The sequence below is a fragment of the Symphalangus syndactylus genome, chromosome 7 (assembly GCF_028878055.3).
Source record: "Symphalangus syndactylus isolate Jambi chromosome 7, NHGRI_mSymSyn1-v2.1_pri, whole genome shotgun sequence".
Taxonomy (NCBI): Eukaryota; Metazoa; Chordata; class Mammalia; order Primates; family Hylobatidae; genus Symphalangus; species Symphalangus syndactylus.
The window spans coordinates 83,439,447-83,462,312 of record NC_072429.2 but is presented as its reverse complement, the minus strand read 5'-3'; the positions used below and the strand labels follow the sequence as shown (position 1 = coordinate 83,462,312).

The 22,866-nt window shown below is 37.7% G+C and overlaps 1 pseudogene; it reads right to left on the bottom strand.

The window, feature by feature from the left end:
- Positions 1 to 329: 329 nt before the first annotated feature.
- On the bottom strand, positions 330 to 11,222 carry LOC129485757 (immunoglobulin J chain-like; annotated as a pseudogene).
- Positions 11,223 to 22,866: the final 11,644 nt, after the last annotated feature.

The following is a 22,866-nucleotide window of genomic DNA, read 5'->3' as shown; positions in this document are numbered from 1 at the left end:
AAAATTAAAAAGCTCTGGTTCTCCAAGGCAAAGGCAGAGAAAGGGCAACATTTTGTTATGCCTCCTGATTTTACTCCTTGAGTTTTATTTTCTCCCCTTGTCTATTTTTTTAATGCTAGAAACTGTATTCTTAAGGGAGCATACCTCTTCAGGCAAGCATGATAAATGACAGATTTTAATACAGTGTGACCATATAGTTGAGAAGTAATTACCTAATAAAGACAATAATGTTACTATTTCGATTATTTTGGGGGGGCGTTAGTTTTACATCATCTAAAACAAAATCCAGGTTTCAAATTCACTGGTAGTAAATATATTAACTTTCTGGATCAAAATGGAGAGCCTCTCAAGATAAACAGTTGTGCAGTCAGCAATGACAAATTAGGATAGCAGGAACCTGGGGTCAAGCCTATTTTCACCATTTTGGTCTCACCATCATATACAAGCGGGACCACAGTTGTGTAGCACTTGTTTCTGACGTCAGTGTGGCATATCTCTGTAGCACTGTCTTCGTCATGGATATTGCTCTGGGTAGCAGGAACTCTAATTATCCAGTTCCACTTCTGTAGGATCACATTTTTTACAGAGGTACGACAAATGGTACACAAATTTTGTTCTCAACCTCGAGATGGGATCAGATATATTCTTCTTGTTGTCCAGGAGAACAGCAATTTGGATGTTTCTCTCCACAATGTCCTCATTAGGATCTTTGGTAGAAGAGATGATGGTGAAAATAACATGGGCCCACTTACATTTGTCATCAACAAGAATGATCCTCTCATCTTCATCTTGATATCACAAGAACAGACTTAACAAAAATGGCCTGGACTGTCCAGAAAAGAAGATAGTTCTTTATCTTGACTTCAGTTCTCTTGAAAACCCAAATTCTAAAATGAGTCAGACACTTCCTCCAAGGTTTAATATAGAATTATAACTCAACACATTTCAGAAAGAATAAAGGACAAGGAAGTAAGTCAAGAATAATTCCATTTGCAGAAAGAGGCCCTGCTGCCTTGTTTTATTTTATTTTTTTTTGACCCAGGAAAGGTAGGGGCCTATTAGCAAAGTAAAATTGACATTTAAATACATAAGCAAACATGAAGGCATTTCTCTTTTCCTCTCAGTTTGAATCTTTGGTGTCATGTGGGAAGTGGGTTGGTTTCACATCTGAAATAGGAGGAGGGAGGAATGAAGGAGTCCTCAGTGACCTAAGATAAATATCTCATGCATACTAATTTTTTAATGTTACCAGAGTGGTCCCAAACTCCTTAACTTTCTGAGCTCAACGTGATGGTAATATTTAATTAAATAGTTTGTGTCCCTCTTTTGCATTTTGTGGCAGAAATGATACAATTCTCCCGTCTTGGTGGAATTTGGGGAGTGGATCTGGAGGCGCTGCAATTGCTCATCATCACCTGTGAACTTAAACTCATTTCTTTCTGCAAGCCTCTCCTAGCCCTCTTCCCAACGTTTCATTATTTGTCCATGCTGCTCCTGCTCCTTGTTTATTTCTACCCAAAATGCCAAGAAAAACTCTCCATAATGCCCCAAGTTTAGGAACTGACTTTTCTTTTCCCTCATAAGTTGGAAAAACAAATCTTCATATTGTTTTTGCATATAGAACTATTTAGATACTTTCTTTCAACCTGGAAATTGTCTTTCATAATCAAAAGGCTCATACATATGTGCTTTTCTAAACCTACTGATCGTAAACTGTTGGATGTCAGGACCTCCTTTTACTCTTAAATTACCCAGGGCCCTAGAGAGCTTTTCTTTATGTGGTTATATCTACCGCTATTTATCCTACTAGTAATTAAATAAGAAATATTAAAAATATTTCTGTGATCTGAATATTTGTAACACCACAAAAATTTATTTGAAGAAACCTAATCCACACTGTTATACTTTAGGAGGTCATTAGGTCATTAGGGCAGAGCCTTTAGTAATGGGATTAGTTATCTTATAAAAAAGGCATAAAGGAGATGGTTTGCCCCTTCTGTCTTTAAGGACACAGAGAGAAGGTACCATCTATGAACCAGAGCGAGCTTTCACCAGATGTTGAATCTGCTGGAGCTTTATGGGGGACTTCCCATACTCTAGAAATGTGAGAAATTTCTGTTGTTAATAAGCCACACAGATTATGGCACTTTTGTTATAATAGCCTGAATAGACTAAGTATTTAAGTATTAAAATAATACATTATGATATATTAATTCAATATATAATTATTCAGAAAAAACAATACAATTTCAATTATGCAAGATAAATTCTAGAGAACTGCTGTACGTTATGTCTGCAGTTAACAATATTGCACTGTGCACCTAAAAATCTGTTAAGAAGGTAGGTATCATGTGTTCTTATGCAATAAAAATTAACAATAATAAATTTATTGCAGTTTAATATGTATAACATATTTTTAGGAAAAATAATTGTATATCACAAAACAAAAAATTGTAGTGAGAATGGTGGCATTGTACATTTTCACGGATCTTTTTTCTTATCTGGCTTATAGATGATAGTAGAGTCTCATTTCTGCTTCTACATTTACACTATTGCAATATGTTGTTTTGGTTGAGGTTTATTTAAAAAATCTGGAGAAGTTTCTAAAGTATAGGAAGTATCCAAAGAAGCATATGAAGAAAATACTCTGGGGGGAGTACAGTCACATCCGCTGTGAAGGCACAGATGAGTTCCTAAAAAGCCCTGAGCTATGCAAAACAGTGCTTTTAAAACTACAGGGTTTGTAAGGAAATGAGTTTAGGAATATAGTGCTCAGAAACTTTTCTGACACACACAAATCTAGATACTAATCTAATTAAAAAGCAGGGCTCTTATAAAAATGGTAGCACGGTTTTAGACATTAAATAGGCAAGAAATGAATGAATTCAATGATAAATACAGCATGATCTTATCGGAAATTTATTTGTGGAACCAGGTGTCTTCACTCCCACCGGGCTGGTCTACCTGGCTCCCAAGTCCAACACTCTACAGGAAAGAGGAAAATAACAAAAGAGAGATGAAGAGAGAAAAAGGAAGGTGAACACAGAGGGAAAATGCAAAATAGACTGAGATAAAATGAAGAAATTAAAGAGAGGGAGGTTGGGGGCCTCTTTAGTGTCCTTGGTAGTTAGAAGGATTGCACCTTGTGAGTTTTTGTAAAGTGCTGGTGGGAAAGTGATGTGAAATTGAATGGAATATGGTAACACCATGTGTGGATGGGTGTGGTCCAGTGTCCTCGTGAAGTGTGTGTCTGAGTGGGATGTTTGTATTTGTAGGAGGGAAAAAGTAATATCTCTTCCTTACCTATCACAAGGTTTGCAGCTGACACTCCTATAATGAAAGGTAGATTAACAAGAGGAAAGCATAACAAATTTGTTTAACAAAGTTTTGTGTGGCACAGGACACTTCAGAAATGGAGATCCAGAATGAATGAAGGATAGTTTCTCAAAAGGGATATTGAGCAACTCTCTCTTTCTTCCTCTTATCTCCCTTTCCATCTCTGTCTCTCTGTCTCTGTCTCTCTGTCTCTCCCTCTCTCTTTCTCTTTCTCTTTCTCTCACACACACACGAACACAAACGTACATGAGCATGTAGTGTACCAGGTCTCCTATGAAGTACATCTTATTTTAGTTTGTGAGACAGTGATATGAAACCCAAATTTGGAATAATTTTGTAATCATCAAGACAGAGTAGAGTGCCATTAATCTTATATATTGGATATTCCAGTAGTTTTGTATATTAACTCATGGTGAATTGGGAATTAAGAATACAGTATTTCATATTATTTGAGAAAATTATTCACTTTTAGGTTATTTTCTTTAATGTACCTTGAAATAAAAGCTTCACTTCAGACCCTCGGAAATGCTGGATGAAGGTAAAAATTACTTTGAATGCTTCTGAAACTATAAAAATACTGCCTAGGGTGTTCTCTATTGATTATATATGCAGATTACCTTTTTAACTGCCTCTCTTATGAGGTATTAATTTGTGCTTGGAATATTTTATGTCTTGATAACTTGATTGATTTTGAGCAAAGTCAGTAAAACATAGATCTTTATTTAAGTAAAATTCAGTAGAAAGGCTTTCATCTGACATCAGTCAGATTTTATTGAGGGTTTCATATAATTCCTTTTGATACAATATCTCATTTCATTAATAACAAATATAGGAATATATGCCAGATTCTGAAATGAATTACAATCGGAGCCATAGATATTATTCTAAACCACATTCAAGTGTCAATTCACTTCCATTTCAACTAACTTGATAAATAATAATACCCTAAGTTTACACAGTTTCATATTCATTACCATATTTTTTCCTACTAACAACACCCAAAGCAGGTAAAAATCATACTAGCATAAAACTTGACATGACAAGGTTATCTGCAGTGGTTTGGAGCATCTGGAGAGAGGCCAGAACCTCCATCTTGGAGTGAGACTGAACAGTAGGGATAGAAATGTTTGGGAACTTGAAAGGGTAGAGGTAGGAGCACAGAACAGTTTCAGATTCCAGAAGAAACTCAAGTCAGATGTATAGGTTATGGTACACAAAGTGTGTGTCTATGGATGATTGTCTAATATGTTCAGTTCCCATATGTGGGCAGGGAGTTTACCTGACAGGAAAGCCACAAGCACCTGTGCCACAAAAGGTTACTGGGAACAGGGAGAACTAGACTAGAGTGGTCAGAAGGAGGAGTATGATCATAGCATTATTAGGAGTACACATAAAGCTCACCTACAGAGCTGGGTAAATGTGCACTGTGTGATTGGGTAGGTCCAGAATGGGGCTGTGGCATGTTTGTTTTAAAAGCCACAGAAATGATACACTTGGTCTATGGTGAGAACCATGACTTAAATAAGAGTTCAGTATGGGGTAGCAGCATTTATGACATAGCTAGGAGCCAATGGTAGACTTGGGCGGAAAAGGCAGGGCTCTAAAGTCTAAGAGTTGAGGGATAGATTGCGGTGCCCTGTAAAATATCTCAGGGTGAAGGTTTCAGAGCAATTATGGTCATACTTGTTTCTTTTTTGAAGGACACAGTGATGAATTCCATTGTGTATGTGTGTGTGTGTGTGTCTGTGTATGTGTGTGCTGGCCATGTGTCAGAACAATAGGTCTACCAAACTGTAGGCATAGGGCTGGTTGAGGCATGTTAATACTAGGGAGGTAAATTATTAATCTGTGGGTTTTGCAAAAATGCAGTTGTCAGCAATGGGCAATTTATAACCAGTGTCTCTCAAAAATTCAGAGAAGACATTAGCTTCAGGGATATCTATCATGAGTAAAGGGACCCCAAACACTCAAAAGATTTAGAGTCAAATACTTTTTTGAGAAAAATGGGAAGAGAAAATCAAGAGACATATTTAAGTCATAATATCCAATAGCAAAATTGGGCTAGAGATATAAACAGATAATTCATAGTAAAATCACTAACGGGAAAACAAACAAACAAACAAACAAAAACACATAAGAAAAGATGTCCAAACTTTCTGATACTAGCAATAATAATTAAAGTACAGAGATAATTTAATTTTATTAAATTAGCAAAAGTTAAAAAGTAATAGAATCAGTATTAGTTTCCTATGACTGTTGAAACAAATTATCACAAACTAAGAGGCTTAAGGCAACACAGATTTATTCTCTTACAATTCTGGAGGTCAGAAATCTGAAATCAGTTTCACTGGACTAAAGTCAAGGTATTAGCAGGGCTGGTTGCTTTCAGAGGCTCTAGGAGGAGAATGAGAGGAGAGGGGAATTAGTTTCTAGCCTTTTCTAGCTTCTGGAGGCCACCTACTTTCCTTGGCTGGTGACTCCTTCCTCTTAATAACTACTCCAATCTCTTGAATACTCTTGAATACTCCAATCTCTTGAATAATGAGGAGAATACTCTCCTCATTAGGCTTGTATTCTTTTTTTAAAATTTTATTTTAAGTTCTGGGATACATGCGCAGAACGTGCAGGTTTGTTACATAGGTATACATGTGCCATGGTGATTTGCTGCACCTATCAACACATCATCTAGGTTTTAAGCCCCCATGCATTAGGTATTTGCCCTTATCCTCCCCCTCCCCTTGACCCTACCCCCTGACAGGCCCCAGTATGTGATGCTTCCCTCTCTGTGTCCATTTGTTCTCATTGTTCAACTCCCACTTATGAGTGAGAACATGCGGTGTTTGGTTTTCTGTTCCTGTGTTAGTTTGCTGAGAATGATAGCTTCCAGGTTCATCCATGTCCCTGCAAAAAGCATGAACTCATTCTTTTTTATGGCTGCATAGTATTCTATGGGATATATGTGCCAGATTTTCTTCATCCAGTCTATCATTGATGGGCATTTGCTATAGTAAATAGTGCTGCAATAAACATATGTGTGCATGTTTCTTTATAGAATGATTTGTAATCCTTTGAGTATATACTCAGTAATGAAACTGCTGTGTCAAATGGTATTTCTGGTTCTAGATCCTTGAGGAATCACCACACTGTTCTGTTTTCCACAATGGTTGAATTTATTTACACTCCCACCAACAGTGTAAAAGCGTTCCCATTTTTCTACAAAGGCTTGTATTCTTTGAGTCTGGTTTCTTTCTCTTAACATGAAGTTTGTTGCAAGAGGCTGCAGTTAACTTACTTTCATTGCTAATAGTATTACATTGTAGGGAATACCATAATTTAATCTACTTTAGTACTGATGCAAATGTGGATTGTTTTCATTTTTTGATTTCTTAAAAAAGCAATGCAGCTACACTTCTCTTCTAAATTGATGTTTATACTCTCTCCTAGCCAATCAAGAAGTTTAGACTGCTTTAACCCCATGTAGTCTCTTTCTGTCTTCAATCCTATTGCCATGTTAGTTTAATTCTCTTTATATTTTAAACCTCTCAAGACATTAAAAAATTTTAGACAGTCATTATTCATTTGGGTATACCCACATATTTACTATTTTAATTTCATTTATTCTTTGTTGTAGCTCTTTTTTTTACTAGATTGTTATCATTTTGCATAAAAAATACTCTTTCATTTACTGTGAATCTGCTAGCAACAAATCATCTTAGTTTCCATTTATCCGAAAATGTCTTCATTTTTATCTTAATTCTTGAAAATAAAATTTAATTATTGTTCTTGTATGCATGGCTTAATTTTTAAAAATTTATTATATATATTTAAGGTAAACAACATGTTTTTTGATAGACTATTTTTAGGGCAGTTTAGGTTCACAGTAAAATTGGGCAGAAGGTATAGAGATTTCCCATATGCCTCTTCCCCGACACATGTATAACCTCCCCCATTATCAACATCCTCCAACAGAGTGGGACATTTGTTACAATTGATGAGCCTACATTGACACATCATCATCATCCAAAGCCCATAGTTCACGTTAGGGGTCACCCTTGGCGTTGTACATGCCTGAGGGAACTGACTAAACACATGTGAAGCTGTGTCCAAACTGTGACCAGATTAATTGGAAAAATGTAAAATGACATGTATCCACCACTGTAGTATCATATAAAGTAGTTTCACTGCTATAAAAATTATCTATGCCTCATCTATTCATCCATCCCTTCTACAAACCCTGGCAACCACTAATGTTTTTACCGTCTCCATAGTTTTGCATTTTCCAGAATGTTGTATAGTTGGAATCAAACAGTATGTAGCTTTTGCAGATTGACTTCTTTCATTTATAATACACTGTTATTAACTGTAGTCCCCATGTACAGAATGATGTTTTTATATACACATACATTTCAGTACTGAAATGATTATGGCAGCCAAGCCAATTAACATATCCTTCAAGCACAGGTACAGTTTTTTGTGGTAAGAGCACCTAAAATATATCCTTTTAGCAAATTTCCAGCATACAATGCAATATTAACTATAGTCCTCATGATGTATATTAGATATCTAGAAATATATTTATTATAGATTTCTAGATTAACAGTATTTTTTCACCACATTAAAATTTTACTCCATTATTTTTTGACTTTCACTGTTCTTCTTGAGAAATTAGAAGTCATTTTGGCTTTTGCTTCTTTGAAGGTAATGTCTTTCTTTTTTTTTGCTTTTAATGTTTTTACCTTTTCTTTCTTTTTACTAATTTTGCTATGTTGGACTAGATGGAAACGTAGATGTTAAACCCATCCACCGAGTTCTTGATTTCACATATTTTCTTTGTTTTAGATTTTCCATATGGTACTTTTTTACATATGCTATACAAATTGTCTATAGTTCTCTCATCTTTACTATATTTGCAACCATTTTTAAAATCTCTTTGAAGACATTATTTTATCTCCTTGAACATAAGCATAATTTTTTAAAAGTCTGTGTTTTGTAATTCTAGTATTTGAAGACCTTTGTTCTCTTTGTATTATCTGTTTTTTCCTGCTGGCTTTTCTTCATTAACTCTTAACTCCCCTGTGTATTATCTTTGATTATGTGCCAGACATTATATTTGAAAAAAAAGCCAGGAGCTTTGGAGGCTATTTGTGTTATTATAGGTTCATTTGCCAACATCCTTATAAAACAAGCCGGTCTCATCAGTGTTGAAAACCAGATCTTCCACATATCCGTTTTCCTATAACACTAAGCAGGTATTTTAAAAATTCTTCTGTAACTTCCTGATTTGCAAAATGTGCCTTGCCTGAAATTTTAACCTTTTTTAGGTGTATTGCCTTTTAAAAGCTTCAAGCCAACCAGCACTAGCTAGAGGGGTTTAATATTTTCATAAACCCTGGGTAATATGACTGTAAATTTCTTTAGCTTTCAGCCTAAAAAAACATTGTCCACCATGCTCCTTTTTAAGTCATTATCTCACGAACCCACAAGTAGCCATTTTCCATCTTTTCCATAGCTTCATTACACAATATAGATATTACATCAGCACTTTCTTAAGTGGCCTCACGTACAGACTGGTGATTTTTCTTTCTTTTTCTGAACTACCATTTTGTTGATTCATTAACATTGAATTCACAGCCAACAGCACTCAAACTCATGCCTAAAGGAGGCTCATCTAACACACACACATTTTCTCTATAAGGCACAACACAGCCTTTGTGTGCTTAGGAACTCTAGGCAGCTCTTCAGCACTACCCTTGGGAGCCATTTAAAGTAACAAAACCACCATCAAAAAGCACGAAATGTGAAAACACGGCACTAAAGACACTGCAAAAATGACACTTGTTTACTGTATGGCATTGAATGAGAAGGCTGAGCATTTTGTTGTTTAACCTCAGTTGGGAAAGCATATGTTGGGTGATTCTGTGTACATCTGTGAATGACTGTAAAGGTGCTGTGAGCATTGATTTTATGGTTAAAAATAAATTTTAATGAGTAGGCAAATTTGCAAATATAAAATCCTTGGATAATGAGGATTGAGATTTCCTAAAATTTCCTATCTGAGATTTCCTAAAGCCAGTTTAATGAATTAAAATTTTTTGAATCACATAGATGGTGTAAAGCTGGGATGTGGTTTTTTGTGAAGGCTGATACTTCTGGTGCGCCTTTATTCCAGCAGTGCAGTCTTTCAGGGTCCCAATCACCAAAAAAGAAGGGCCCCAGGATTCAAATTCTTCCCCCTGACTCTGAAGCTGTCAAGAACACTGCTCAGTCACTGAGTCACTTTTTCTGGAATTGGTCACTGGCCTAATGATAAAAACTACCAGACTCCTCAATTTCTGTCTTTCCTGGATCTCAACTCAATGATTATGGACTAATAACATGGTTTTACATTTTATTATATCCTGATCATTTTCACATCATCACCAGAAGACAAATTGTAAGACTGGACTGCAAGATTTTTTTCTAATCTAAACTGCAAAATGTACTATTACAATTTTACAAGTTTGTTTTGTTAAGGTCACAGGGATAGATCACATGCTTGGAATTGATAGGAGTGTGGTTTCTTCTGCAGAGTAGAAACATTTTAATTTTCAGTCATTCTGGTAAGAGGTCAGGGCAAGGCTCAGGAGATGGGTTTTAGACTGAAGTGAGGTGAAGGTCATTTTCTCACAGATGGAGTGTGTCAGGGGATGCTGCTGGAAAAAATAGTAAGCTTCTCTGGGTCATGAAGATTCTGGTAAAGAATCTAGAATAGGTCTTGGCCTGGACAATGGTTGTAAATTACTCCTTGTGTTGACTTGTCTTTTATTGTACCCCCAGGAACATATCATCAAATTTAAGAACTTAGAATCAATTGTGCCATGGGGAATCATGGATGCAACCATTCCATTGTTAATAGAAAGGAAAATAGTTTTCTTCTTCTGAGATCAGACTAAAAGACAGCTATGCTCAACATAGCTGCAACCTCACAATGGCCTCACATGGATGGAGGCAGTATGATGGACATCTGTTTCCCAGGGCTGCTCTGACGAAGTACCAAAAACCAGGTGGCGTAAAACAACAGAAATGTGTTGTTTTCCAGTTCTGGAAGTTAGAAATCCTCAATCAAGTTGTTATCAGGGCCATGCTTTCTCTCATGGCTCTGGGGGAGAATCTTCCCTTGCCTCTTCTAGTTTTAAGGTGTTTTCCAGCAATTCTGGGTATTCCTTAGTTTATAAATGCATCACTGCAGTCACTTGAATTTCTTCTTTCTGTATCTTCATATTTTCTTCCCTCCGTGTGGGTCTATGTCCAAATTTCCACTTTTTATAAGGACACCAATCATATTGTATTAAGGCTTACTCTAATGACCTAATCAATAACTTGGTTAAATCTGCAAAGATCTTACTTGGAAATTGTCAAGATCACATTTTGAGATATTGGGGTTAATATTTCAATATATCTTTTTGGAAGGTGTATTAGTCCGTTTTCCCACTGCTATAAAGAATTTCCCTAAGACTGGGTAATTTGTAAATAAAAGAAGTTTAATTGACTCACAGTTCCACATGGCTGGGGAGGCCTCAGGAAACTTACAATCATGGCAGAAGGGGAAGCAGGCACCTTCTTCACAAGGTGGCAGGAGAGCGAGGAGCACGAGTGTGAAGGAGGAAATGTCAAACATTTATAAAACCATCAGATCTCTTGAGAACTCACGCATTATCACGAGAACAGCATGGGGGACACCACCCCCATGATCCAATCACCTCCCTCCCTTGAATCATGGGGATTACAGTTCAAGATGAGATTTAAGTGGAGACACAGAGCCAAACCACATCAGAGACGGAAACAATTCAGTCCATAATAATGAGGAATCCAAGGAAAAAATACCTGAGGGAACTGACTGAACACATGCGAAGCTGTGTCCAAGGAGGCTCCTATTGTTGATTGGGCTTTAAGGCACCATTTTTGTGGGTTATACTATATTCCAAAATACAACATAGGCAAAGTGGGGCATGTATCTCTCAGGTTTCAGTCAGGAGAACAGAGTCACTGTGTTTTAAAATGAGGAATTTTAAAAACAGGATTTAGACCTATACAATTGTGGAAGGATTTGGTTAAAAAAAAGTCCAGAAGAGGGGTTGGAGGGTCAGAAAAAGAGTTGTTAACAGTGCATTTGGGAAAGCAGTCACAGCCACCAAAGGGGACTGGAAGGGAGATATTCATGGAGGGGATGAAGGAATGGGAAGCCATTGCTTCACTTCAGCTGCCCCATGTGTGGGTCTGCAGCCAAACATCTGTGTTGGGCTAGGACCACTGTCAGGCAATGAGGTAAGTGGTAGAAAAAAGAACTGGATGTAAAATGAAGGATAAACTGGGACCTGCTGGGGCTATCTGCAAATGCGTGCCAACCTATTCGACTATAAAGAATTTCACTTCAACCTTCCAAGAGCTGACAAACTGCTCTTTTGGCCAGTTCTAACCTTGAAACATATAGGAATGGGATCCTGGAAACATAACTCTCATCTTTAACAATGAGCCATAAGGGAAGGACAAAGTTCTGCTGGAATTCACAAATTGGACATGAAACAGAAGTGAAATTTTATTACAAAGTTAATGGAATTATAAAAAGGAGATAAAGAGAACTTATACTAAAGGGGTTAGATTGTTTTATTTCATAGACAAGGAAAGTTAATAAAGTAATCTATAGTCACATAAGGCTTATGAAAAAGAAAATAAGCCCTGCTTGTAGCTGGAGTATAAAGACTAACTTTCCCTTTTGGATATTGAATGTAAAACTTGGGAGAGCCAAATTATGGTTTTCATATATTGAGCCACTGACTAGCTCAGTGTAATTCAATATATATTTGTGTACCAGACTTTATGTTTGAGCAAAGATGCCTAACCAGGTCTTCCTTTCTCCTCCTCCCTGCTTTCTCCCTGCAAAACACCTGGTCAATTGAATTGGTCAGGATTCTCCAGAGAAACAGAATCAATACGAAATATATTTATGTCTTTGTGTGTGTGTGTGTGTGTGTGTGTGTGTGTATACACTATACTTTTATAACTATGCAGATGTAAGATATACTATACATTTATGACTATTTAGAATAACTTTAGTATTATTAAAAAATTATATACTGATGGTCCCCAACTTTTTTTTTAAGTTTTATTTTAGGTTAAGGAGTCCATGTGCAGGTTTGTTATATAAGTAAACTTGTGTCACATGGTTGTGATGTACAGATTATTTGGTCACCCAGGTACTGAGCAGAGTACCCAATTACTGTTTTTTCTGTTCCTCTCCCTCCTCCCACCCTCTACTCTCCGGTACGCTCCAGTGTCTGCTGTTCCCCTCTTTGTGTTCATGTGTTCTAATCATTTAGCTCTCACTTACTAGGTGAGAACATGGGGTATTTGGTTTTCTGTTCCTGCATTAGTTTGCTAAAGATAATGGCCTCTAGCTGGACCCATGCTCCTGCAAAGGACATGATCTCATTCTTTTTTGTGGTTGCATAGTATTTCATGGTGTATATGTACTACATTTTCTTTACTTAACTATGGTTTTACTTAGGATTTTTTGACTTTACCATGGTGCAAAATGATATGTATTCAGTAGAAACTGTACTTTGACTTTTTAATTTTGATATTTTCCTAAGCTAGTGATATGTGATATGGCACTCTCTTACAATACTGAGCAGTGGCAGTGAGCAATAGCTCCCAGTCAATCACATGATCACCAGAGTAAATAACCAATACTCTACAGAGTACTGTGTTGCCAGATGATTTTCCCCAACTGTAGGATAATGTAAGTGTTCTGAGCACATTAAGGTAGGCTAGGCTAAGCTAAGCTATGATATTATATTTGGTAGGTTAGATCTATTAAATGCATTTTTGACTTACAATATTTTCAATTTACAATGGTTTTATTGGGGTGTATCCCCATTATAGGTCAAGGAGAATGTGTATATATATAATATACTGTATATATGTATATATATGACATTGGCTTCTACAATTATGAAGGCTGAAAAGTTACAGGATCTGCAGGGAGAGTTGGCCAGCTGGAGACCCAGGAGAGCTTATGGCATAGCTCCAGTATGAAGGCTTGAAGGCTGGCAGGCTCAAGACCCAGGAAGAACCAATGTTTCAGTGCTAGTCCAGAGTCAGGAAAAAGTCAATGTCCTAGTTGAAAGGTAGGTAGGCAGGCAGAATTCTTTCTTGGGAGAGGGTTAGTCTTGTTCTATTCAGGACCTCAACTAACTGGAAGGGGCCCAGCCATATTAGGGAGAGCAATCTGCTTTACTCACTTAACCAGTTTAAATCCTAATCTCATCCAAAAATGTCCTCACAGAAACACCCAAAACAAAGTCTGGTCAAATAGCTGGGTACCTCATGGTCCAGCCAAGGGTGACATATAAAATTAACCAGCATAACATTATTCTCAGCGACTTTCTGGACTGAGGCTTATTTTTGACCTGGGAAGAGCTTCTAAGTACTTTTATTATTACCTTAAGAGATTTAATTTTCTTTTTCAGTTTGAGTGTTTATGTAGTCTTATTTCTTCTGTACATCTATTACAAACATAAAAGAAAAACAAAACAAAACATGTAAATCTAAAGATTCTCAATGGGAGAGGCTTTATTTGTCCAGGGACATTTGGCAATGTCTCAAGATGCTTTTGGTTGTCAAGGTCAGCATCTAGTGAGTTGAGTTCAGGGATGCTGTTAAACATTCAACCATGCACAGGGCTGCCCCATTTAACAAAGCATTGTCTGGCCCAAAATGTCAACATTGCTATTGCAGAGAAACCCTGAATGATAATCCAAAAGAAATTTGATAATCAATTTCAGTTTCAGTCTACTTGAAGATGTCCTATTTGTTCTCTGAATAAATATAAAAGTTGAGAGGATAAAGAATTTCAGGAGCTAAACATTTTTAAAAAGTGAAGTTGGCAGGGCAACTTTGGGCAAGGAAGGATCTTGCTAAAGATGACCAGAGGCACTGTCAGTTTTGAGAGATCATTTTTCCTTCAACGCTTGGCTGACTCTGTATCCAAGCTGGTTCACCAGGTCTTTATTCATTTGCTCAGTAGGAAGACTGACAGATTACGTCAACCTTGAATAAGAGGTGCTTTTCTTTTGGTTGGTAAGCTATTAATTATTGCTTCAATTTCAGAGCCTGTTATTGGTCTATTCAGAGATTCAACTTCTTCCTGGTTTAGTGTTGCGAGATTTTATGTGTGGAGGAATTTATCCATTTCTTCTAGATTTTCTAGTTTATTTGCGTAGAGGTGTTTATAGTATTCTCTGATGGTAGTTTGTATTTCTGTGGGATTGGTGGTGTTATCCCCTTTGTCATTTTTTTGTTGTGTCTATTTGATTCTTCTCTCTTTTCTTATTATTCTTGCTAGTGGTCTATCAATTTTGTTGATCTTTTCAAAAAACCAGCTCCTGGATTCATTGATTTTTTTGAAAGGTTTTTTGTGTCTCTATTTACTTCAGTTCTGCTCTGATCTTAGTTATTTCTTGCCTTCTGCTAGCTTTTCAGTGTTTTTGCTCTTGCTTCTCTCGTTCTTTTAATTGTGATGTTAGGGTGTCAATTTTAGATCTTTCCTGCTTTCTCTTGTGGGCATTTAGTGGTATAAATTTCCCTCTACACACTGCTTTGAATGTGTCCCAGAGATACTCGTACGTTGTGTCTCTGTTCTCATTGATTTCAAAGAACATCTTCATTTCTGCCTTCATTTTGTTATGTACTCAGTAGTCATTCCAGAGCAGGTTGTTCAGTTTCCATGTAGCTGAGCGGTTTTGAGTGAGTTTCTTAATCCTGAGTTCTAGTTTGATTGCACTGTGGTCTGAGAGACAGTTTGTTATAATTTCTGTTCTTTTACATTTGCTGAGGCATGCTTTACTTCCAAATATGTGGTCAGTTTTGGAATAGGTGTGGTGTGGCGCTGAAAAGAATGTATATTCTGTTGATTTGGGGTGGAGAGTTCTGTAGATGTCTATTAGGTCCGCTTGGTGCAGAGCTGAGTTCAATTTCTGGATATCCTTGTTAACTTTCTGTCTTGTTGACCTGTCTGATGTTAACAGTGGGGTGTTAAAGTCTCCCATTATTATTGTGTAGGAGTCTAAGTCACTTTGTAGGTCACTAAGGACTTGCTTTATGAATCTGGGTGCTCCTGTATTGGGTAGATATATATTTAGGATAGTTAGTTCTTCTTGTTGAATTGATCTCTTTACCATTATGTAATGGCCTTCTTTGTCTCTTTTGATCTTTGTTGGTTTAAAGTCTGTTTTATCAGAGACTAGGATTGCAACCCCTGCCTTTTTTTGTTTTCCATTTGCTTGGTAGATCTTCCTCCATCCCTTTATTTTGAGCCTATGTGTGTGTCTGCATGTGAGATGGGTTTCCTGAATACAGCACACTGATGGGTCCTGACTCTTTATCAAGTTTGCCAGTCTGTGCCTTTTAATTGGAGCATTTAGCCCATTTACATTAAAGGTTAATATTGTTATGTGTGAATTTGATCCTGTCATTATGATGTTAGCTGGTTATTTTGCTTGTTAGTTGATGCAGTCTCTTCCTAGCCTTGATGCTCTTTACAATTTGGCATGTTTTTGCAGTGGCTGGTACTGGTTGCTCCTTTCCATGCTTAGTGCTTCCTTCAGGAGCTCTTTTAGGGCAGGCCTGGTGGTGACAAAATCTCTCAGCATTTGCTTGTCTGTAAAGTATTTTATTTCTCCTTCACTTATGAAGATTAGTTTGGCTGGATATGAAATTCTGGGTTGAAAATTCTTTTCTTTAAGAATGTTGACTATTGGCCCCCATTCTCTTCTGGCTTGTAGAGTTTCTGCTGTGAGATCCGCTGTGAGTCTGATGGGCTTCCCTTTGTGGGTAACCCAACCTTTCTCTGGCTGCCCTTAACATTTTTTCCTTCATTTCAACTTTGGTGAATCTGACAATTATGTGTCTTGGAGTTGCTCTTCTCGAAGAGTATCTTTGTGGCGTTCTCTGTATTTCCTGAATTTGAATGTTGGCCTGCCTTGCTAGATTGGGGAAGTTCTCCTGGATAATATCCTGCAGAGTGTTTTCCAACTTGGTTCCATTCTCCCTGTCACTTTCAGGTACAGCAATTAGACATAGATTTGGTCTTTTCACATAGTCCCATATTTCTTGGAGGCTTTGTTCATTTCTTTTTATTCTTTTTGCTCTGAAGTTCTCTTCATGCTTCATTTCATTCATTTCATCTTCCATTGCTGATACCCTTTCTTCCAGTTGATCTCATCGGTTACTGAGGCTTGTGCATTCATCATGTAGTTCTTGTGCTGTGGTTTTCAGCGCCATCAGCTCCTTTAAGGACTTGTCTGCATTGATTATTCTAGTTATCCATTCATCTAATTTTCACAGCCGAATTCTACCAGAGGTACAAGGAGGAGCTGCTACCATTCCTTCTGAAACTATTCCAATCAATAGAAAAAGAGGGAATCCTCCCTAACTCATTTTATTTTATTTTATTATTTATTTTTTATTTTTTTTTTTATTTTTTATTATACTTTAGGGTTTTAGGGTACATGTGCACAATGTGCAGGTTTGTTACATATGTATCCATGTGCCATGTTGATTTCCTGTACCCATTAACTCGTCATTTAGCATTAGGTGTATCTCCTAATGCTGTCCCTCCCCCCTCCCCCCACCCCACAACAGTCTCCGGAGTGTGATGTTCCCCTTCCTGTGTCCATGAGTTCTCATTGTTCAATTCCCACCTAGGAGTGAGAACATGGGGTGTTTGGTTTTTTGTCCTTGCGATAGTTTACTAAGAATGATGTTTTCCAGTTTCATCCATGTCCCTACAAAGGACACGAACTCATCATTTTTTATGGCTGCATAGTATTCCATGGTGTATATGTGCCACATTTTCTTAATCCAGTCTATCGTTGTTGGACATTTGGGTTGGTTCCAACTCTTTGCTATTGTGAATAGTGCCGCAATAAACATACGTGTGCATGTGTCTTTATAGCAGCATGATTTATAGTCCTTTGGGTATATACCCAGTAATGGGATGGCTGGGTCAAATGGTATTTCTAGTTCGAGATCCCTGAGGAATCGCCACACTGACTTCCACAATGGTTGAACAGTTTACAGTCCCACCAACAGTGTAAAAGTGTTCCTAATTCTCCACATCCTCTCCAGCACCTGTTGTTTCCTGATTTTTTAATGATGGCCATTCTAACTGGTGTGAGAGGGTATCTCACTGTGGTTTTGATTTGCATTTCTCTGATGGCCAGTGATGATGAGCATTTCTTCATGTGTCTTTTGGCTGCATAAATGTCTTCTTTTGAGAAGTGTCCGTTCATGTCCTTCGCCCACTTTTTGATGGGGTTGTTTTTTTCTTGTAAATTTGTTTGAGTTCATTGTAGATTCTGGGTATTAGCCCTTTGTCAGATGAGTAGGTTGCAAAAATTTTCTCCCATTGTGTAGGTTGCCTGTTCACTCTGATGATAGTTTCTTTTGCTGTGCAGAAGCTCTTTAGTTTAATGAGATCCCATTTGTCGATTTTGGCTTTTGTTGCCATTGCTTTTGGTGTTTTAGACATGAAGTCCTTGCCCACGCCTATGTCCTGAATGGTATTGCCTAGGTTTTCTTGTAGGATTTTAATGGTTTTAGGTCTAACATATAAGTCTTTAATCCATCTTGAATTAATTTTTGTATAAGGTGTAAGGAAGGGATCCAGTATCAGCTTTCTCCATATGGCTAGCCAGTTTTCCCAGCACCATTTATTAAATAGGGAATCCTTTCCCCATTTCTTGTTTTTGTCAGGTTTGTCAAAGATCAGATAGTTGTAGCTATGCGGCATCATTTCTGAGGGCTCTGTTCTGTTCCATTGATCTATGTCTCTGTTGTGGTACCAGTAACATGCTGTTTTGGTTACTGTAGCCTTGTAGTAGAGTTTAAAGTCAGGTAGCGTGATGCCTCCAGCTTTGCTCTTTTGGCTTAGGATTGACTTGGCAATGCGGGCTCTTTTTTGGTTCCATATGAATTTTAAAGTAGTTTTTTCCAATTCTGTGAAGAAAGTCATTGGTAGCTTGATGGGGATGGCATTGAATCTATAAATTACCTTGGGCAGTATGGCCATTTTCATGATATTGATTCTTCCAACCCATGAGCATGGAATGTTCTTCCATTTGTTTGTATCCTCTTTTATTTCATTGAGCAGTGGTTTGTAGTTCTCCTTGAAGAGGTCTTTCACATCCCTTGTAAGTTGGATTCCTAGGTATTTTATTCTCTTTGAAGCAATTGTGAATGGGAGTTCACTCATGATTTGGCTCTCTGTTTGTCTGTTATTGGTGTAAAAGAATGCTTGTGATTTTTGTACATTAATTTTGTATCTTGAGACTTTGCTGAAGTTGCTAATCAGCTTAAGGAGGTTTTGGGCTGAGACAATGGGGTTTTCTAGATATACAATCATGTCATCTGCAAACAGGGACAATTTGACTTCCTCTTTTCCTAATTGAATACCCTTTATTTCCTTCTCCTGCCTGATTGCTCTGGCCAGAACTTCCAGCACTATGTTGAATAGGAGCGGTGAGAGAGGGCATCCCTGTCTTGTGCCAGTTTTCAGAGGGAATGCTTCCAGTTTTTGCCCATTCAGTATGATATTGGCTGTGGGTTTGTCATAGATAGCTCTTATTATTTTGAGATATGTCCCATCAATACCTAATTTATTGAGAGTTTTTAGCATGAAGGGTTGTTGAATTTTGTCAAAGGCCTTTTCTGCATCTATTGAGATAATCATGTGGTTTCTGTCTTTGGTTCTGTTTATATGCTGGATTACATTTATTGATTTGCGTATGTTGAACCAGCCTTGCATCCCAGGGATGAAGCCCACTTGATCATGGTGGATAAGCTTTTTGATGTGCTCCTGGATTTGGTTTGCCAGTATTTTATTGAGGATTTTTGCATCAATGTTCATCAAGGATATTGGTCTGAAATTCTCTTTTTTGGTTAAGTCTCTGCCAGGTTTTGGTATCAGGACGATGCTGGCTTCGTAAAATGTGTTAGGGAGGATTCCCTCTTTTTCTATCGATTGGAATAGTTTCAGAAGGAATGGTACCAGTTCCTCCTTGTACCTCTGGTAGAATTCAGCTGTGAATCCATCAGGTCCTGGACTCTTTTTGGTTGGTAAGCTATTGATTATTGCCACAATTTCAGAACCTGTTATTGGTCTATTCAGACATTCAACTTCTTCCTGGTTTAGTCTTGGGAGGGTGTATTTGTGGAGGAATTTATCCATTTCTTCTAGATTTTCTAGTTTATTTGCATAGAGGTGTTTGTAGTATTCTCTGATGGCAGATTGTATTTCTGTGGGATCGGTGGTGATATCCCCTTTTTCGTTTTTTATTGCATCTATTTGATTCTTCTCTCTTTTCTTCTTTATTAGTCTTGCTAGCGGTCCATCAATTTTGTTGATCTTTTCCAAAAACCAGCTCCTGGATTCATTAATTTTTTGAAGGGTTTTTTGTGTCTCTATTTCCTTCAGTTCTGCTCTGATTTTAGTTATTTCTAGCCTTCTGCTAGCTTTTGAATGTGTTTGCTCTTGCTTTTCTAGTTCTTTTAATTGTGATGTTAGGGTGTCAATTTTGGATCTTTCCTGCTTTCTCTTGTGGGCATTTAGTGCTATAAATTTCCCTCTACACACTGCTTTGAACGTGTCCCAGAGATTCTGGTATGTTGTGTCTTTGTTCTCGTTGGTTTCAAAGAACATCTTTATTTCTGCCTTCATTTCATTATGTACCCAATAGTCATTCAGGAGCAGGTTGTTCAGTTTCCATGTAGTTGAGCGGTTTTGAGTGAGTTTCTTAATCCTGAGTTCTAGTTTGATTGCACTGTGGTCTGAGAGACAGTTTGTTATAATTTCTGTTCTTTTACATTTGCTGAGAAGAGCTTTACTTCCAACTATGTGGTCAATTTTGGAATAGGTGTGGTGTGGTGCTGAAAAAAATGTATATTCTGTTGACTTGGGGTGGAGAGTTCTGTAAATGTCTATTAGGTCCACTTTATATAGAGCTGAGTTCAATTCCTGGATATCCTTGTTAACTTTCTGTCTCATTGATCTGTCTAATGCTGACAGTGGGGTGTTAAAATCTCCCATTATTATTGTGTGGGAGTTTAAGTCCCTTTGTAGCTCACTGAGGACTTGCTTTATGAATCTGTGTGCTCCTGTGTTGGGTGCGTATATATTTAGGATAGTTAGCTCTTCTTGTTGAATTGATCCCTTTACCATTATGTAATGGCCTTCTTTGTGTCTTTTGATCTTTGTTGGTTTAAAGTCTATTTTATCAGAGACTAGAATTGCAACCCCTGCCTTTTTTTGATTTGCAGTTGCTTGATAGATCTTCCTCCATCCCTTTATTTTGAGTCTATGTGTGTCTCCGCATGTGAGATGGGTTTCCTGAATACAGCACACTGATGGGTCCTGACTCCTGATCCAGTTTGCCAGTCTGTGTCTTTTGATTGGAGCATTTAGCCCATTTACACTTAACGTTAATATTGTTATGTGTGAATCTGATCCTGGCATTATGATGTTAGTTGGTTATTTTGCTCGTTAGTTGCTATAGTGTCTTCCTAGCCTCGACGGTCTTTACAATTTGGCATGTTTTTCCAGTGGCTGGTACCGGTTGTTCCTTTCCATGTTTAGTGCTTCCTTCAGGAGCTCTTTTAGGGCAGGCCTGGTGGTGACAAAATCACTCAGCGTTTGCTTGTCTGTAAAGTATTTTATTTCTCCTTCACTTATGAAGCTTAGTTTGGCGGGATAGGAGATTCTGGGTTGAAAATTCTTTTCTTTAAGAATGTTGAATATCGGCCCCCACTCTCTTCTGGCTTGTAGAGTTTCTGCTGAGAGATCAGCTGTGAGTCTGATGGGCTTCCCTTTGTGGGTAATCCAACCTTTCTCTGGCTGCCCTTAACATTTTTTCCTTCATTTCAACTTTGGTGAATCTGACAATTATGTGTCTTGGGGTTGCTCTTCTCGAAGAGTATCTTTGTGGTGTTCTCTGTATTTCCTGAATTTGAATGTTGGCCTGCCTTGCTAGATTGGGGAAGTTCTCCTGGATAATATCTTGCAGAGTGTTTTCCAACTTGGTTCTATTCTCCCTGTCACTTTCAGGTACACCAATTAGACATAGATTTGGTCTTTTCACATAGTCCCATATTTCTTGGAGGCTTTGTTCATTTCTTTTTATTCTTTTTGCTCTGAAGTTCTCTTCATGCTTCATTTCATTCATTTCATCTTCCATTGCTGATACCCTTTCTTCCAGTTGATCTCATCGGTTACTGAGGCTTGTGCATTCATCATGTAGTTCTTGTGCTGTGGTTTTCAGCTCCATCAGCTCCTTTAAGGACTTGTCTGCATTGATTATTCTAGTTATCCATTCATCTAATTTTCACAGCCAAATTCTACCAGAGGTACAAGGAGGAGCTGCTACCATTCCTTCTGAAACTATTCCAATCAATAGAAAAAGAGGGAATCCTCCCTAACTCATTTTATGTGGCCAGCATCATCCTGATACCAAAGCCTGGCAGAGACAACAAAAAAAGAGAATTTTAGACCAATATCCATGATGAACATTGATGCAAAAATCCTCAATAAAATACTGGCAAACCGAATCCAGCAACACATCAAAAAGCTTATCCACCATGATCAAGTGGGCTTCATCCCTGGGATGCAAGCCTGGTTCAACATATGAAAATCAATAAACGTAATCCAGCATATAAACAGAACCAAAGACAAAAACCACATGATTATCTCAATAGATGCAGAAAAGGTCTTTGAAAAAATTCAACAACACTTCATGCTAAAAACTCTCAATAAATTAGGTATTGATGGGACGTATCTCAAAATAATGAGAGCTATCTATGGCAAACCCACAGCCAATATCATACTGAATGGGCAAAAACTGGAAGCATTCCCTTTGAAAACTGGCACAAGACAGGGATGCCCTCTCTCGCCACCCCTCTTCAACATAGTGTTGGAAGTTCTGGCCAGGGCAATCAGTCAGGAGAAGGGAATAAAGGACATTCAATTAGGAAAAGAAGAAGTCAAATTGTCCCTGTTGGCAGATGACATGATTGTATATCTAGAAAACCCCATTGTCTCAGACCAAAATCTCCTTAAGCTGATAAGCAACTTCAGCAAAGTCTCAGGATACAAAATCAGTGTGCAAATATCACAAGCATTCTTATACACCAATAACAGACAAACAGAGAGCCAAATCATGAGTGAACTCCCATTCACAATTGCTTCAAAGAGAATAAAATACCTAGGAATCCAACTTACAAGGGATGTGAAAGACCTCTTCAAGGAGAACTACAAACCACTGTTCAATGAAATAAAAGAGGATACAAACAAATGGGAGGATACAAACAAATGGAAGGACATTCCATGCTCATGGGTGGGAAGAATCAATATTGTGAAAATGACCATACTGCCCAAGGTAATTTATAGATTCAATGCCATCCCCATCCATCCACCAATCACTTTCTTCACAGAATTGGAAA